General features: G+C 44.8%; 1 protein-coding gene across 2 annotated transcripts in view; it reads left to right on the forward strand.

Moving 5' to 3' along the window:
- The window catches only part of adprs (ADP-ribosylserine hydrolase), a 112,113-nt gene that overhangs the window by 36,136 nt on the left and 56,779 nt on the right, over window positions 1-19,198 (forward strand). For both annotated transcript variants that reach the window (XM_048557855.2, XM_048557856.2), the window contains exon 3: window positions 17,835-18,087. The gene's annotated coding sequence lies outside the window, so the exon portion shown is untranslated. The remainder of the gene's footprint in view (window positions 1-17,834; window positions 18,088-19,198) is intronic.

The following is a 19,198-nucleotide window of genomic DNA, read 5'->3' on the forward strand; positions in this document are numbered from 1 at the left end:
ATCCTCCCCCTCCCGCTCCAATATCCTTTCAACCTGGTCAGAGGTGTCCTGCACCCTGGCACCGGGCAGGCAACACACCATGCGGGGCTCCCGATCCGACTTGCATAGGATACTATCTGTCCCCCTAATTATAGAATTCCCTATAACAACTACCTGTCTTTTTGCTCCCCCGTCTTGAATGACCTTCTGTGCCACGGTGCTGTGGTCAGCTGGCTCATCCTGTCCACAGTCCTTTTCCTCAACCGTATAGGGAGCAAGAATCTCATACCTGTTGCTCAAGGTCAAGGGCTGAGGCACCTGCACTCCTGAACTCTGAATCCCCCTATCTGCCTCACTTATAGTCACACCTTGTCCCTGAACACTTTCTGAATTTGAGTTATTTAGTCTACCAGGTGTGACTGCCTCCTGAAACAAAGTGTCCAGGTAGCTCTCCCCCTCCCGGATGTGCCGCAGAGTTTGAAGCTCAGATTCTAGATCATTTACTCTGATCCGGAGTTCTTCCAGCAACCAACAATTGCTGCAGATGTGGTCGCTGCCGTTCACAATGGGATCAGCCAGCTCCCATTATACATAAGCAATTTAAGCTAAAATTGATTGGTGAATATTGGGAAAATTGAGTGAATATAATGTGCAGGCACAGAAAACAGATTTCCAACTTCAATTTATAGCTACTTCACATAATAATTCACTTAACGGTTAGTTACATAGATGAGGTCAGTGATCAGGAGTAATTTGTTCTGCTCCAATTTGCCTTTCAAAAGGCGAATTAAAATTTAAGCTGGAAAGACGTTTGGAAATGAATGTTTCAGGGATGGAATTGAAATTGCATTAGGCAAAAAATTCTTTGGCTTGTGAGTGCTGCTGTGGTGCCAAAAAGAAAGTCTTATTCCTCTGGAGATACCAGTTTCTGAGTAAAGAGAAAACTACAACATCAGCATTGTCACATATCACATCCTTAGAGTTATGATTAATGATTCTTTAAGCCTCATCGGAGGAGACAGTGGAAGTGGCTATGCTTTGGTTACTCAATTAAAGAGGTTGTATCATCAGCAGTTTGTAATTTCAAAGCAGAAACTCCTGTTGCCACAACATTCCAAGGTTGTGATGTCGTTAATGTCACCATGCGCACTGCCATTGAGTATTTTACAATAACATTTTAACAGCATTGGAAGTCAAGTCCTCAAGCATTTGTCTAAAAGCGATGCAGTAGGGATTTTTAGTCCACCGTTGTGTAGTATTAAATTTACATCACAAGGATAGCTACTGTAAACTGCTATTAGATGCATTATTGTTCCTGTTATTCAGTCACATCAAAATAGGCATTACCTTTCTTTCCAACAGGAATCCGCTTTGTTCTGAAAAAGCCCAACATGTCATAAAAGAGGAAGGTGTTAGAGCTAATTTATTTCACCTACTTTCAATTTTAGTCAGAAATCACACAACACCAGTTATAGTCCAACAGGTTTATTTGAAAACACAAGCTTTTGGAGCCTCGCTCCTTCTTCAGGTGTTAGTGAGATAGTACCAGACACAGAATTTATAAGTGAAAGATCAAAGGGTCACACCACTGATGAGGATATACTAAACAAACTTAAGATGCTGTTAAATCTTGAATCAGTTAGAAGTTTTTAACTGATTAATATGTATATACACATATTTATACATAGCCTGTGTTTTCAAATAAACCTGTTACACTATAACCTGGTGCCATGTGATTTCTGACCCTGCCCACCCTAGTCCAACACCAGCACCTCCACTTCAAATTAGCAGAAGGGAATAGTAAAGGTCTTCCTGATCAGAGGGTAATTACCACTCTAAGTGCTGTAGTGATAGTGTCCCTGCCCCTTGACCAGAGGACCAGACTCAAGTCCCTCTAGCTCCAGAGGTGTGTAATAGCATTTCTGAACAGGTTGGTTAGATGAATAGGTTAATTAAAACGAAAGTGCAAGTCAAATTTCAAGCAGAAATAAATTGGAAAAAAAAACTGCGTTGAATTCATCACTGATATAACATTTCTCAATGATATTGTAAGGAATCAGAGTGCAAAACAGTATTAACTCTCCCAATAGAAAAAGGATGCTCTTTGGTGCCATTGTTAAAGCACAGAGTTAGAATTAAGCAGAAAGGCATTAGCACTGCCTCTGACCTACAGTCTATCTGACATAATTAGGTATTGTCTCCAGGTGCAGTGTGGAAGCAACTTATGTTTAGGAGTTAGCTAGCAATACAAAATTCTCATGTCCCAGTCTCACATCCATTTTCATAGGGCAAAACACAGCTTTGAAATTTGTTATTTGCAACATATTTCGAAGAAAAGGAAATATTTCCGTTAGGATTGGTTCAATATGTCAATTAGTCCATCTGATGCTTTCATATGACTCTATGGTATTCATTCAAGTGGATTATGGATTGTGAAGGTTACACTAAATGCAACAGGATTTTGATTAAATAATTTGTAATTACTTCCTAGGGATATCTTGGATGATCATCCATTATATCAAAGGAGCGCTTTACAGCAATCTGAGGTTTCCAACACAAAACTAGTCATGGCACATTGATTAATGAGGATCAAAAGCACATCCTGTTCCATGATATGACTTTGTATATCATTAAAGTCAGAGAATCAGTAATTAACTTCTCTGAACCTAACAAAAACATTTTTATACAGTGAATTCCTAAACAGTCAGCTCCAGGTCAATCTGGACCTTAGCCACACAATTCAGATTCAAGAATATAGGACAAGATTTTACGAGTATTATGAACGTACAAAATAAAACAGAAATACATCATCTGGCCACTCAAGCATGCTCTGCCATTCAATAAAGTCATAACTGACATGTTTGCATTTCAACTTTCTCATTAACCTGAATAATACTTTATTCTCCTGCCTATCAAGAAACTACTCACTTCTACCTTATAAGAAGTGTGGATGTCTCTTGATGACCCTCCTGAGGCTCCCAAGCTGTCACCCATCCAAATGGGCTGACAGCTTACGAGTTTTTGCCTGCAGTTCTTATTGAGAAGGTGGGCCATAGTCAGTCATTTAGCCAACAGCGTCTGGGAGAATTGGTGTGCCAATCTAGCTGTATGTGGACTCAGGGCACCTACAGTCAAGAAAGCACATCAACATCTCTAATCCTCAGAAAGCAAAGGAAATTCAGCCTGTCCACAATGATTGTTCTCAATTTTTATAGACGTATCATAGAAAGCATCCTATCTGGATGCATCACAGCTTAGTATGGTATCAGCTTTGCCCAAGGCTGCAAAAAATCACAAAGAGATGTGAATGCAGCCCAGTTAATCATGAAAACCAGCCTTCCTTCCACTGACTCCATCTAAATTTCCCACTGTGCTGGGAAAGCAGCTAACATAATCAAAGACACCTCCCACTCCAGTTATTCTCTCTTCCACTCTCTTCCATCTGGCAAAAGATACAAAAGTTTGAAAGCATGTGCCAACAGGTTGAAGAACAGCTTCTTCCCCACTGCTATCAGTCTTAAGAACAGACCTCTCATATATATGAGAGATAATGGGAACTGCAGATGCTGGAGAGCCCAGTTCATCCCCTCCCCCCACTGCACCACACAACCAGCCCAGCTCTTCCCCCCCACCCACTGCATCCCAAAACCAGTCCAACCTGTCTCTGCCTCCCTAACCGGTTCTTCCTCTCACCCATCCCTTCCTCCCACCCCAAGCCGCACCCCCAGCTACCTACTAACCTCATCCCACCTCCTTGACCTGTCCGTCTTCCCTGGACTGACCTATCCCCTCCCTACCTCCCCACCTACACCCTCTCCACCTATCTTCTTTACTCTCCATCTTCGGTCCGCCTCCCCCTCTCTCCCTATTTATTCCAGTTCCCTCCCCCCATCCCCCTCTCTGATGAAGGGTCTAGGCCCGAAACGTCAGCTTTTGTGCTCCTGAGATGCTGCTTGGCCTGCTGTGTTCATCCAGCCTCTCATATATATGCATCTTTTCTGTAGTTATAATACGATATTCTGCGTACTGTGCTATTATTCTGATGTACTTATGTAAGGTATGATTTAGCTAGTTAGCATGCAAAATAATACTTTTCACTGTATCTTGGTACATTTGACAATAATAAATAAAAACAAATCAAATATGGTTCTCAGATTGCAATATAACCCCTGTGGCAAAATCAACCTCAATAGTTCAGTGCAGCAAACCTATTCCATTCATCCCAATAATGCGGAATCTCTGATCCTAGCACCTCTGACTTCAAGCCACACAATTTGACCTATAATTTGTGATTAGCTCTGAAGCAACGCAATTGTCACTGACTTCAAAGAGCCTAAGCAAAGAGATTCACAAATACTTGACATGGAATTCACTATTGCATTGCTTAAAGGAGATTTCATTGTTGAATAGCAGTAATGTTGTCAATCTGCCTAAGTGGCCAATCTCATTAAAGAATTCTCACAGTCACCATGCATGAAATCAAATGATGTGTAAAAACATTTTCCATAAAGTAAAATAAATGATTTCAGAATCATGTGGACTTCAGGCAGAAACTGAAACATGATGGATCGATGTCTTTTTAACAAAAATAACAAACAGCTATGAATCATAATGGAGAAATTTAATATTCTGCAATTTTTTAAAATGTTAAGTCAATAGCTGTTGTTATTACTCAGATTGTTATTTAAAACAAAATCAACTTACACATATTACAAGACTCTGTTTTAAGGTTGTTTTTGACTTAGAGTGGAAGTGGGTAATTTCTGCCAGGTTAATTAATTTTGTTGAATAGATGCTCTGCAGAATGAAGTAGCAGAGGGATATGCACAGACCACAACTTCAAGGTCTGCATCTGTGGGAGAGATAGGTATTAAGATTTCAAGTTTTCGATGTTCTGAGGGCAAGTAATATGGGTTGGAAACATCAAATCTGTTTCTCTCTCCCCAGATGCTGCCAGAACTGCTGAGTTTCTCCAGCACCATTTTTATTATAGCACATTTTAAGAGCCTAATCACCTTTGTGCAAAATCCATTATTATTAAGGATATGTTTTGAAAGAATTGTGACATGTTGATTAAGTAGACTGTGGTACAAAGTTTTGAAAATTGGCTATTTTTATCCACACTTTGCGCTTTACAGAAATTCTGATTGATGCTGAAAATGTCCTGGGGAAACAGCTTTGCATTTATCAGGACTCCACTCTAGTAATAAATGGAAATTGAGAAAGTCATGAAACTCAATAGCAGAACTAAAGGCATTCCCATTTAATTTTATGTTTTTGATGGTGAGAAAAACTGATCATTCCTCAAAGGAGAATTGAAGTTAAGAAGAAAAATTCTATTTGTGGATAAAGGTCAGACAGTAAACTAGATGATCAGAAACAACAAATAGTCCTTCTGTGTGCTTCATCTTTTCTTTCGCTTACAAGAAAGAATGAATGACTTGGATGCAAAATAAAAAGAAAGGACATTATATTGCTCAGTGGTACACGACCTTGCAACATCATTTACTGCTTTCTGAAACACTTTGCTTTCATACAACATCATAATTTGATGCAAAAGTCGATTGCTAAAGATCATGAAGTAGAAATAGAAAAATTGGCTCAAACTATTCAAGATTGATATAGTCTCTAAATATTCATGAAACATCTTTAACTTGTTATGCAGTAATTACTGACAACTAGAAAACATTGTTGCAAAGGATTATCACTTACGGAGTTATTGGAATTTATATTCTATAAGGAGGTCACTTAGCCCATTGTGTCTGTCTCAGTTGGAAATGAGCCACACATCCTAAACACATTTTTTAAAAATTTGGCCAATAACCAATACAGGTTATGAGGTGTTTATCCAAGCATTCTTGCTAATGCCACCCTTTTTGGTAGTGAGTTCCAAGCCCCTCCATCCTTTCCATTACTAACATTGAATAGATGTCCTGAGGTTATGATTCACTGAGGGAAACAGGTCGATATACTTACTCTGTCTAAGCCCCTCATAGCTTTATACTCTTCAGTTATATCTGGTCCTAGTCTTCAAAAACAACTACCTCAGTTTATTCAATCTTTCCTCTCAGGAAAATTCATTAAGCCTGGCAAACCCTTGGAAATCCCCTCTCAAGTACGATCAGGAGCAGAACTCACGCAGCACATAAATTACAGGAAATCAGCACACCTTAATTACAAACTATTTAATAATGGATTCAATTCCACACACAACAAAATGACAAGGGTTTGTACAAAATATGTTACACAAAATGTTTTAAATTTGAAGATGCATTACTGTTTCTGGGTAAAATTGGCTAATAGGTTACATATATTATAGATTCAGTAATAAAAATGGAAATGAGGCACTGGATTACAAGAAATATTCCTTCTCATGGTAATTCTTACCCTCTCCTAAAGGTAAAAATCGCCCTAGAGCAATAATGTTGACCAGATATGAGTCATTTTGTCACCTGGCATTTGTTATATAAGGTAATGGCTCTAAAAGGGTTAATGTTGGAATCTGCCTCAGGCTCCACACAAATTAATGATGTTGCACAGTTTTGGGTGATGATTTGAAAGCTCAAGATCCTGGTGGAGTTAGACCTGTCATGTCTGGGCTTCTAAGATAATAAAATGTGAGGCTGGATGAACACAGCAGGCCAAGCAGCATCTCAGGAGCACAAAAGCTGACGTTTCGGGCCTGGACCCTTCATCAGAGAGGGGGATGGGGGGAGGGAACTGGAATAAATAGGGAGAGAGGGGGAGGCGGACCGAAGATGGAGAGTAAAGAAGATAGGTGGAGAGGGTGTAGGTGGGGAGGTAGGGAGGGGATAGGTCAGTCCAGGGAAGACGGACAGGTCAAGGAGGTGGGATGAGGTTAGTAGGTAGCTGGGGGTGCGGCTTGGGGTGGGAGGAAGGGATGGGTGAGAGGAAGAACCGGTTAGGGAGGCAGAGACAGGTTGGACTGGTTTTGGGATGCAGTGGGTGGGGGGGAAGAGCTGGGCTGGTTGTGTGGTGCAGTGGGGGGAGGGGATGAACTGGGCTGGTTTAGGGATGCAGTGGGGGAAGGGGAGATTTTGAAACTGGTGAAGTCCACATTGATACCATATGGCTGCAGGGTTCCCAGGCGGAATATGAGTTGCTGTTCCTGCAACCTTCGGGTGGCATCATTGTGGCAGTGCAGGAGGCCCATGATGGACATGTCATCAAGAGAATGGGAGGGGGAGTGGAAATGGTTTGCGACTGGGAGGTGCAGTTGTTTGTTGCGAACTGAGCGGAGGTGTTCTGCAAAGCGGTCCCCAAGCCTCCGCTTGGTTTCCCCAATGTAGAGAAAGCCGCACCGGGTACAGTGGATGCAGTATATCACATTGGCAGATGTGCAGGTGAACCTCTGCTTAATGTGGAATGTCATCTTGGGGCCTGGGATGGGGGTGAGGGAGGAGGTGTGGGGACAAGTGTAGCATTTCCTGCGGTTGCAGGGGAAGGTGCCGGGTGTGGTGGGGTTGGAGGGCAGTGTGGAGCGAACAAGGGAGTCACGGAGAGAGTGGTCTCTCCGGAAAGCAGACAGGGGTGGGGATGGAAAAATGTCTTGGGTGGTGGGGTCGGATTGTAAATGGCGGAAGTGTCGGAGGATAATGCGTTGTATCCGGAGGTTGGTAGGGTGGTGTGTGAGAACGAGGGGGATCCTCTTGGGGCGGTTGTGGCGGGGGCGGGGTGTGAGGGATGTGTCGCGGGAAATGCGGGAGACGCGGTCAAGGGCGTTCTCAATCACCGTGGGGGAGAAGTTGCGGTCCTTAAAGAACTTGGACATCTGGGATGTGCGGGAGTGGAATGTCTTATCGTGGGAGCAGATGCGGCGGAGGCGGAGGAATTGGGAATAGGGGATGGAATTTTTGCAGGAGGGTGGGTGGGAGGAGGTGTATTCTAGGTAGCTGTGGGAGTCGGTGGGCTTGAAATGGACATCAGTTACAAGCTGGTTGCCTGAGATGGAGACTGAGAGGTCCAGGAAGGTGAGGGATGTGCTGGAGATGGCCCAGGTGAACTGAAGGTTGGGGTGGAAGGTGTTGGTGAAGTGGATGAACTGTTCGAGCTCCTCTGGGGAGCAAGAGGCGGCGCCGATACAGTCATCAATGTACCGGAGGAAGAGGTGGGGTTTGGGGCCTGTGTAGGTGCGGAAGATGGACTGTTCCACGTAACCTACAAAGAGGCAGGCATAGCTGGGGCCCATGCGGGTGCCCATGGCCACCCCCTTAGTCTGTAGGAAGTGGGAGGAGTCAAAAGAGAAGTTGTTGAGTGTGAGGACGAGTTCCGCTAGGCGGATGAGAGTGTCGGTGGAGGGGGCCTGGTCGGGCCTGCGGGACAGGAAGAAGCGGAGGGCCTTGAGGCCATCTCCATGCGGAATGCAGGTGTACAGGGACTGGACGTCCATGGTGAATATGAGGTGTTGGGGGCCAGGGAATTGGAAGTCCTGGAGGAGGTGGAGGGCGTGGGTGGTGTCACGGACATAGGTGGGGAGTTCCTGGACCAAAGGGGAGAAAATGGAGTCCAGATAGGTGGAGATGAGTTCGGTGGGGCAGGAGCAGGCTGAGACGATGGGTCGACCAGGGCAGGCAGGTTTGTGGATTTTGGGAAGGAGATAGAAACGGGCCGTGCGGGGTTGGGGAACAATGAGGTTGGAGGCTGTGGGTGGGAGGTCCCCTGAGGTGATGAGGTCATGAATGGTGTTGGAGATGATGGGATGTCTGGGCTTCTGATAGTCACAGTCATTATGTCCAACTAGTTAATGTAACTTGTACCTATTGTTATCATGTAATAAAATATATCTTCTGTTAAGATGAATTCACCTTCCTATTAAGAATCACTAATGACTCATCCTTCACCAACATTAATCAAACAGACTGTTAAACTCAGCATTAGAAGGAGGATTAGTGACAACACTCTATCCCAACCACAAGCTGCCTGTGTTTGATTCCACAAACAAATGACATCATTCATGTACAGCAAGTGACGAGGGGCAGGATTCCTTTCTAATATTTGTCTTAGAGACTCAAAGACATTGAAAGAGTTATCAGCGTGGCCCTACCAGTTGTAAGGAGTTCATTCAAAGGATCATTAGAATACAGAAGCATCTCCACCATGTCAAGATGGTGACCTACTGTGTATAAGGTGTGTATTACTAATGACGACAAGTAATCAATTGTGCTCCATGATAGAACATATCTTCATGAGAAAAAAGAAATAAAGGGTTGGATTTTCCCCCATGAAGTAAGCATCATGAGTTTGGAAATTTCTGTCTCCTGCTCACCTATGCCCATCATGTTTAGTCTTCCCACCATCAAATTGGATGAAGTTACAATTTATCCAAAACTGAATGGTATGCTTGTGGACTGAAACAACAGAAACAGTCATGTGGATGAAAAAGGTGGTGGAGGGATGGAGTTGGATTGAAAGCAATGAATGTTTTTAGGATTGTTAATGATTGTGTACCTGAAATTTTATAACTTGCCCAATCTCAAGAGTTACATCTGAAATACTTTCACTGTCCTGTACTGTGGAAATTTTCACTGTTACTATCTCACACCATTTGAGATGTGTGTTTGTATTTGCTTTTCATAGTTCAATATTGTTTTGAACCTATTCCAGAAATAGGTTAAACAGAAAATGGAACATTAACATGGGGTAATTTGACTGGATTCATAATCCAGAAGCCTGGACTAATGATTGGGAAATATCAGTGAAATAAAATTGCAATAAAAATTAGTTATTGGTGAACTAACCATGAAATAATCAGGTCTTCAGAAGTAGCCTACCAGGTGATTCGGTTGTTTCAAAGATACCACACAAAGATATAAGAAGAATAATACCAGACTGAGTATGCAGTTTTGATCTAGAAACAAGATTCAGACATGACAAAAATCACACTCTCCTACATGACCCTTCAAAGGATCTTCGCTAACATTTGGGTAATTAAACCAATATTGAAAGAGATGGTCCTCAGGCTAGTCGTGTTACAGACCTTCAGAGTTCTGAAGAGTCATACTGGACTTGCAACATTAACTCTGTTTCTCGCTCCACAGATGTGGGTGGACTTTCTGAGATTTGCCAGCATTCTCTGTGTTTCTTCGAGTTATTTCCTTTCTGTTTTCGAAACATATGAAATACCTCAGTCTTTAGCTAGATCAATTTGTGTTGATGATACAAAACTTGAAAGCGCTACAAACTGTTTGAAAAATGTGTAGAACTTCAAAAGAACATAGACAGGTTTGTGGTGTGACCAGACAAGTGGCAGTTGAAATTTAATGCAAAAATGTATTAAGTAATTCATTTTGATATGAAGAACACAGAGGGGCAACACAAAATAAAGGATACAATTCGAAAGGGGTTGCAATAGCAGGAAGATCTTGGCATGTATGTGCACAAACCGAAGATGGCAGGTCAGGGTGAGAGACCAGTTAATAAAACATATGCCATTCTACATCTTATTAATATTGGCACTTGGCCCATAAGTTTGTATGCCTTGGCATTTCAAGTGCACATCTAACAAAAAGAAATAAAGTTACTTTAAACTTGTACAAGACATTGGTTCAGTGTCAAACTGAAAATTGCATCCAGTTTTGGTGGCACACTTCAGGAACTATTTGAAGGTGTTAGAGACAGCGAGTTTTGAGAAGATTTGTAGCTCAGGTTGAGGTTCTGGATATAAGTTTGCTCACTGAGCTGGAAGGTTAGTTTTCAGACATTTCATCACCTTTTTTATATTTGAAAAAATATACTTTATTCATAAGATGTACAAAAAATAAAACATATTTATACACCTACCCAGTCACGCAAGCCGCTCCGGGTTACCCGGGGGTACGTACACCAACTAAAAGGAAAAAAAACAAACAAGGAAGAAAAAAAAACAAAGCAAATGAAAATACCCCGGCAGTCGTCACCCCGCACAGTCCCAATTGGTCCCCTGACCAGTTGGGGAAGGCACCAGCTGGGCCCAGTTACCAGATAGGGTTCTTTTTCCTATTCTGGATGAGGGGGTTCATACGGTGGTCTTTCCCCACTGCGCCTTGGCGGCGGCTGCCCCAAGCTTTAGCGTGTCCCTCAGCACGTAGTCCTGGACCTTGGAGAGCGCCAGTCTGCAACACTCGGTCGTGGTCAGTTCTTTCAGCTGGCAGACCAGCAGGTTGCGGGCAGACCAAAGAGCGTCTTTCACCGCATTGATGGTCCTCCAGGCGCAGTTGATGTTGGGCTCGGTGTGCGTCCCGGGAAACAGCCCGTAGAGCATAGAGTCCCGTGTCACGGAGCTGCTCGGGACGAACCTCGACAAATACCACTGCATCCCCCTCCAGACCTCCTGCGCATAGGCACACTCCAGAAGGAGGTGATCGACAGTCTCGTCCCCCCCCCGGCAGCCACCTTGAGGGCAGCGTGCAGTGGCGCAGAGATTCCAGGCATGCATAAAGGATCGCACTGGCAGAGCCCCTCTCACCGCCAGCCAAGCAATGTCCTTGGGCTTGTTTGAAAGTTCTGGCGATGAGGCATTCTGCCAAACGACTTTGGCAGTCTGCGTGGGGAACCACACGACGGGATCCACCCTCTCCTTTTCTGGATGGGTCTCGAGGATACTACGTGCTGACCACTGCCTGACGGCCTTGTGGTCAAAGGTGTTTCTTTTAAAAAATTTCTCCACGAAGGGCAGGTGGAATGGAACGGTCCAACTACTCGGAGCGTTCCGCGGCAACAAGGCCAGGCCCATCCTTCGCAACACCGGGGACAGGTAGAACCTCAGTAAGTAGTGACATTTGGTGTTTGCGTACTGAGGATCTACGCACAGCTTGATGCAGCCGCACACAAAGGTAGCCGTCAGGGCGAGGGTGGCGTTCGATATGTCCTTTCCCCCATTTTCCAGGTCTTTGTACATGGTGTCCCTGCGGACCCGGTCCATCCTCGGCCCCCAAATGAAGTGGAAGATGGCCCGGATGACCGCAGCGGCGCAGGTCCAGGGAATAGGCCAGGCCTGCGCCACATACAACAGTACCGAAAGCCCCTCGCACCTGACAACCAGGTTCTTACCCGTGATGGAGAGGGACCGGAGCGTCCACCTGCCCAGCTTCTGCTTCAGTTTGGCAATACGCTCCTCCCAAGTCTTAGTGCATGCCCCAGCTCCACCGAACCAAACACCCAGCACCTTCAGGTAGTCTGTCCTGACGGTGAAGGGGTTGAAGGAGCGGTCGTCCCAGTTCCCGAAGAACATGACCTCGCTCTTACCCCTATTGACTTTGGCACCCGAGGCCAGTTCAAACTGGCCGCAGATGTCCAACAGCCTACTCACCGAACGACGATCGGTGCAGATGACGGCGACATCGTCCATGTACAGGGAGGTCTTGACCTGAAGGCCTCCGCTGCCTGGGATAGTCACGCTCTTCAGGCTCACGTCCTTCCTGATGGATGCAGCGAAGGGCTCCACACAGCACACGAACAAGGCAGGAGACAGCGGGCAGCCCTGCCTGACTCCAGATCTGACGGGTAAACTGTCCGATTCCCACTCGTTGATCGAGACTGCGCTAACGATGTTGGTGTAGAGCAGCCGGATCCAATTGTGGATGCCCTCCCCGAACCCCAATTTGGAGAGGACGTCCCTCATGTAAGCATGAGAGACCCTGTCGAAGGCCTTCTCCTGGTCCAGGCTGACAAGGCAGGTGTCCACCCGCCTGTCCTGCATGTAGGCGATCGTATCCCTGATGAGAGCGAGGCAGTACCCTCCCCAAGTCCAAGGTCCAGCCCCTCCATCTGTCCCTTCATGCCCATTGCCCGGGCGAACTGCTGGACGCTCTCCGGGCTCAGGAAACCATCCGTGCTGCCTTCTGGGTGGCATCCCCCTTTCGGGGGTACGGAGGCAGGAGAGTCCGGCTCTGGGTCAGGTTGGGGACGCGCTGTTTCCTCCTTCCCGCCTGGAAGTTCTGGGGGGCCCTCCAGTGCCCCAGCAGCACGTGACTGGGTGTCGGAGGGAGCCTCAGGACGCCTCCCGTCACCTGGAAGCGTGGTGCTGCTTTCCTTCTCCCTTGAGATCTTTAACTTCTGCTTCGGGTGGGCCCTCTCCGAATCCCCCTCGTCAGAGGAGCTCTTATAGCCCCCCTGTAGCTGCCTCTTCCCACCTGATGGTTGCGGTTCCTGGGCCCGCCGATGCACCTTCCTCCTCGCTTTCCGGAATGTCGTCCATTCCCCTGGGTCGCCTGTCGCTGCCTCCATCGACTCCGGGTTGTCAGTGGGGAGCGGAGCCTGCAGGGGCACTTTGCTGACCTCGGATCCGTCCTGCGGAGTTGGGCCCTCCTGCACGACCTGGCCCTTCTGCACATTAGTGGGGTCCTTGCTGGGCCCTGGTGCCTTCTTCTCCTCCGGGGGGGCTGGCCCTGCATTGCCCCTGCCAGCGACCTGGGCGTAGGAGGTCCCCCGCTGCGGGCATGCCCTATAGAGGTGGCCCGCTTCCCTGCAAAGGTTGCAGCTTTTTTCTTTTGGGCAATCCTTTGCAAGGTGTCCCTCCTCCCTGCAGTTCCTGCAGATGGTGGCTTTGCAGTCGGCCGCCACGTGACCTGACCTACCACAGGCATGGCAGACTTTAGGTTGCCCTGCATAGGTCAGGTAGCCCTTGCTCCCGCCGATCGCGAAGCTGGACGGTGGGTGTACGACGTTCCCGTCCGCGCCCATCCTCAGTGTCACCTTGACCTGCCTCTTACTGGTCCAGATCCCGAAGGGGTCCATGATGTAGGTTAGGTCCCCTTCCACCTTCACGTACCTTCCAAGGAAGGTCAGGACATCAACTGCTGGCACATGCCGGTTGTACATGTGTACAGTCACCATACGGCTCCTCTGTGCTGGCATCACAAACAGCGGGACTGCGGTCAATACAGAGAGGGGGCCCTCACCTCCTTTCTCCTTGAAAGCCTCCAGGAAGCGCTCGCAAAGCTTGGCACTCCTGAAGGTCACATCGTAAAAACCTCCTCCGGGGAAATCCTGCAGGCAATAAATGTCCTCAGCAGTGAACCCGCAACAGTCCAACAGGACCCTCTTCACGAAGAAGGTGCGATCCACAGGTGCACCTTCAAACACCTTCTTTATGGAAACACGGATGGCGTTCCGGACTCCCTGACCTGGGGCACGAGCACTTGCCGCAGCCATCGTTGCAGGTTGGCTGCTCCCCTGAACCAGCGTTAGGCCGAAGCCAGCATTAAGATCCACTGGTTGAAAGGGTGCACAGCCAACCCGACGTCTTCCTTTCACTTCCAACCCAGCACTCTCCTCCTCTCGGTCCACAAGAGAGTGGGTCTTTATTTTGTTCCAGATGTAAGCTGGTTCACTGAGCTTGAAGGTTTGTTCCCAGATGTTTCGTCACCATTCTAGGTAACATCAACAGTGAGCCTCCGACGAAGTGCTGGTGTTATGTCCTGCTTTCTATTTATCTGGTTAGGTTTCCTTGGGTTGGTGATGTCATTTCCTGCGTTGATGATGTCATTTCCTGTTCTTTTTCTCAGGGGATGGCAGATTGGCTCCAAATCAAGCCACCAGGATACATGAACATCAACTAGCCACAAAACAACATGACCCACTATCACTCGTATCCTTACATACAGATGAGGAAGGACACCACTTTGATTGGGACAACACATCCATCCTAGGACAAGTCAAACAGAGACACGCACGAGAATTCCTAGAAGCATGGCATTCCAACCAGAACTCCATCAACAAACACATTGGCTCCAAATCAATCTACCATCCCCTGAGAAAAAGAACTGGAAATGACATCACCAACCCAAGGAACCCTAACCAGATAAATAGAAAGCTGGACATAACACCAGCGCTTCGTTGGAGGCTCACTGATGATGTTACCTAGAATGGTGACGAAACGTCTGAAAACTAACCTTCCAGCTCAGTGAGCAAACTCACATCCAGTGTTAGAGACAGTGCAGAAATGGTTTATGGTATGGTTGATGAGGAACTTCAGTTCAATATATAGACTGGAGAGGTTAGGACTGCTTTCTTTGGAGATCAGAAGATTAAGGGGAGATTTGAAGTATTGAAACCATCAGGAATCTGGACACAATAGATAGGGATAACATATTCCAATCGGTTGGAAGATTTGTGAACAAAAGGGCACAAATTTAAGGTCATTGGCAAAAGAAGCAATGGTGACTTGATGAAATGTTTCCCACGGTGAGTAGTTAGGGTTTGAAATGCACTGCCTGATAGTGTGCTGGAGGCTGGTTCATTCAAGCTATTCAAGGGGGCATTGGGTTGATGACTGAAAGGAAAGAAGTGCAGGGGTACAGGGAGCGGGAAGTGGAATGGCTCATACAGTGACATGACAGACTAAATGTCAGCCTGCTGTGCTGTAATAATTCTGTAATTTTGCAATGCCACATTCTCACCTTCCTCTGCTAACCTTGAATCTGATGCAATTCTTTATTGATTTCAATGTTTAAAATGTGCAAACACTTTTTAAGTCATAATGGAATTCACACTAAACCACTGATGGTTCTCTTAAAGATTAAACATATTATGTATAACTAGACCATTTATACAGTCACAATCATCAAGACCTACAGCACAGAGAAAGGCCTTTTGGCCCATTGAGTCCATGCTAGTTAAAAAAAACATCAAGCTGTTTTAGTACTATTTTCCAGCACTTGGCCCACAACCTTGTATGTCTTGGCATTGCAAGTGCACATCTGCATACTTCTTGAGTGTTGTGAGAGTTTTTGCCTCTACTATCCTTGCAGACATTGAGTTCCAGATTCTCTGGAATGCTCTGAAAATAATTTTTCTCACATCTCATCTAAACCTTCTGCCCCTTCCCTTAAATCTATGTCCCCTGGTCATTGATCTCTCCATCAAAGGGAAAAATTTCTTCCTGTCTACCCTATTTATGCATCTCATAATTTTATATATCTCAAACATGTCCCCTTTCAATCTCCTCTGCTCTCAGGAAAAGATTCCTGGTTTGTCTTTCTTCATCACTGAAACATTCAGCTGCTGGCTGCTTTGTCTTCATTTTTGTCAGTGGACGCATATGGTATTGTTTAGTTTTGTTATTAAAATACTAAGTAAATAACTTCGGGTGACAAAGCCTAACATATTTGTTTGTTTCATATAATAGTGTATTATTTTGAAATGTATGTAAAATTAGCTCTTTGTGATATTGAGATGCCCTCACATAAAAGCGAATGGTCAGCACAAACAAAACGAAGATAAGATTTTTGCTAAGCATGATTTAAATCACTTCTGCCTCTACCCGTTCCAATGTCAGTAAATTTCTACAGTGTTATAACTCTCTAACTCTGGCCTCTTGTGAAACCATTGTCCCTTCTCCTCACCATTGATTATTATCTTCATCAGCTTGGATCAAAAACACTGGAATTCTCTCTCTGAAATCCCACACCAACCTCTTCTACTGTAAAAAAAACTCCTTAAATCTCAGTTCTTCAGTCAACCTCTTCCAAAATCTCTTACTTTGGTTCACTGTGTTTTGTCTGAATACATAAATCTGAAACACTTTAGAATGTTTGCCTATTTCAAATGCGCCACATAAATATAAGTTTACACTGTTGACCGTCTAGTAGAAAAAGATTATTAAATCAATATCTCATTTCATTACTAGTTATCTTTAATTTATAGTAGGACTTGAAAAGAATAATGACAATACATGCAGGACACAGGTTGACAGTGAATTTGATATAATTTTTAATTGAGTATCTTCTTCTATACATCAGTACTTTGCTGTAATTGCAAAGCTGATTGCTGCTGACCTTCATAAACAAATTAAAAACATTAGACTGATTTATTGCTGATTAACCTCAGGTTGACGTTGACAGATTGGAGTTTGTTTGTGAGAACTTGAAGTACAAATTCATCAAGAAAGCGCACCTTAATCAGGCAGAATAACACTTCAAATATTTGTTCATTTCATGGAGGTTTTTAATGTTAAAAGCATTAATCTCATGCAGTGGTTTCCAAAGTTTTTGGTTCAAGAACTAGTTATTAAATGGGATAGTAGTCATGGATTTGTGATTGTTCTCCGCTTCACCATACACTACTTTCTAATTAAATAATGTTATATTGCACTCATATCATAGAATTCCTGAAGTGTGGAAGCAAGCCATTCAGCCTATCAAGTCTACACTGACCCTTCAAAGAGAAACCCACACAGACTGACTCCTTGCCTTATAACCCTGCAATTCCCAAGGCTAAATCAACCCAGCCAGCACATCCCTGGATACAATGGCAATTTAGGATGGCCAATCTAACTAACATATACATTTTTGGACTCTGGAGAAACCCCACACTGATGCAGGCAGAATGTGCAAACTCCACACAGACAGACAACCAAGGACAGAATTGAATCTGGGTCCCTCGTGCTGTGAGGCAGCAATGCTAACCACTGAGCCACCATTCCGGTCATAATCAGGTAAATTTTGAACTCTTCAATTCTCGTGAACTTACTTGGCACCTGCCCCTATCATTTGCATCTGTGGTTAACCTAGTTCTTTTGGTGCCATTCTAAACATTTTTTCACATGCATTCCTTTACCAGGATCAAACACCCAGCCCATTCTGCACTGTACCTGTTCTGGTGGCTACACCATATTCCTGCCTCAAACCAAACTCATTGATTCCTTTTTATTTGTTCATGGAATGTGATCATCCCCAGAGGGCAGTGCGTCTGGTGTCACATGTAGAGACATGTAGGCCAGGATAGGTAAGGATGGTAGATTTTCTTCCTTAAAAGGAAGCTTAAAGGTTACTGAACCAAAAGAGTTTTTCCAGCAAGCAACAGTGGTTACACGGTTCCCATTGGACTAACCTTTTAATTTCATATTTGTTCTTCAGATATGCTACTCAACTTTCACCATCTGCTATGGTGGGATTTGAATCGATGTGTGCAAAACATTCATCTGGGTTGCTGGATTTTTGACAATACTGCTGTACTAGCACATCCCTGTCATGGATCCTGGTCCCAAATAAAAATCTTTTTAGATGCCGAGTGATCTCTGGAACCTGTTTTAACAGATTGTATTAATATTCGGAACTTTAATGAGACCAGTGGGTTAAAGACCAACACCTTTCTGTCACCAACATGCAGGTTTGTCATTTCAATTTCCTTTGCTCTGAATTTTTGATCTCAATCAGATAATGAAATGATCTGGCAAGTGGAGTAAATGTTCTACTCACAAAAAATGGTGGGAAGAAGAGAATGGGGAGCCTAATGGAGGAGGCACTCTGGCACTGAACTGGCCACCAGCAAACCTTTCCTAACAATAAAGAAATCAACGGTTGCTGGGGAAAGGGCAGCAAAGTGGATGTGCAAAATGTCAGATCAGCTGCGATCCTATTGAATGGTGGAGTGGGCTCGAGCAACCGAACTGCCTACTCCTGCCCCAGATTTTATGGTCTATGGTGTCATTAAAGATTTTGTGGGGGGGGGGGTGGGGGTGTGGAGTTTCATAACCCGCCTTCACCACCACTGTCCCTGAGAACTGTTGGGCCAGTCAGAAGTTGCCAACTCTTCAGCATGTTACCAAGAGACTCTGGCAGCTGCTTGAACAAAAATATTGTCACTGTAAGTCAAGGAGTGATCCAAGCCAGAGGTAAAATGCAAAGTGATGGTTTCATGGAGTGACGTTTGCTGGGGTGGATAGGTTAGCAGCAAGGGGAGGGGATGGCTTTGACCAGGATCTGATGTTGCACTCCTTAATCAGGCACTAAGTGCCTTTAATGGAGGGATTCTACAAGCACCTTGATCATATTTACATGTGCATGTCACATAGTAACGTATATGCCCACAGGTGGCTTATATGTGGTCATTAATTGGCCACTTAATGGTCTTAGCAGGTAGCTAAGAGGGAAGTCTGACTAAAGTCCTTTGCACATCAGCCTTAATTTTGGTGGAGGTGTAAGGTAGTGGGATCTGTGTAGACTAATCTCCCATAGAATTAAATGCCACTCACCATTAACATACCACAAGACAGGCCAGAATATTCCTCCACTGACTCACCCAAATACACTATGATATATTTCATAGAGGCAGTTCAAGAGCAAAAATGCAGATTCAATGAGCCACTCTGTAGGTTAGAGAATGACACGTCACAAGATTACTAAAAGCTATGATAACGTGTTTTTCCTCAAATATTTCTTAACTGGCAAAGAAAGTAAGACTAAGATCATCATTTTGACATATAGTGAAGTCAATTTAA

This window comes from Stegostoma tigrinum, chromosome 24, assembly GCF_030684315.1.
Source record: "Stegostoma tigrinum isolate sSteTig4 chromosome 24, sSteTig4.hap1, whole genome shotgun sequence".
Classification (NCBI taxonomy): domain Eukaryota; kingdom Metazoa; phylum Chordata; class Chondrichthyes; order Orectolobiformes; family Stegostomatidae; genus Stegostoma; species Stegostoma tigrinum.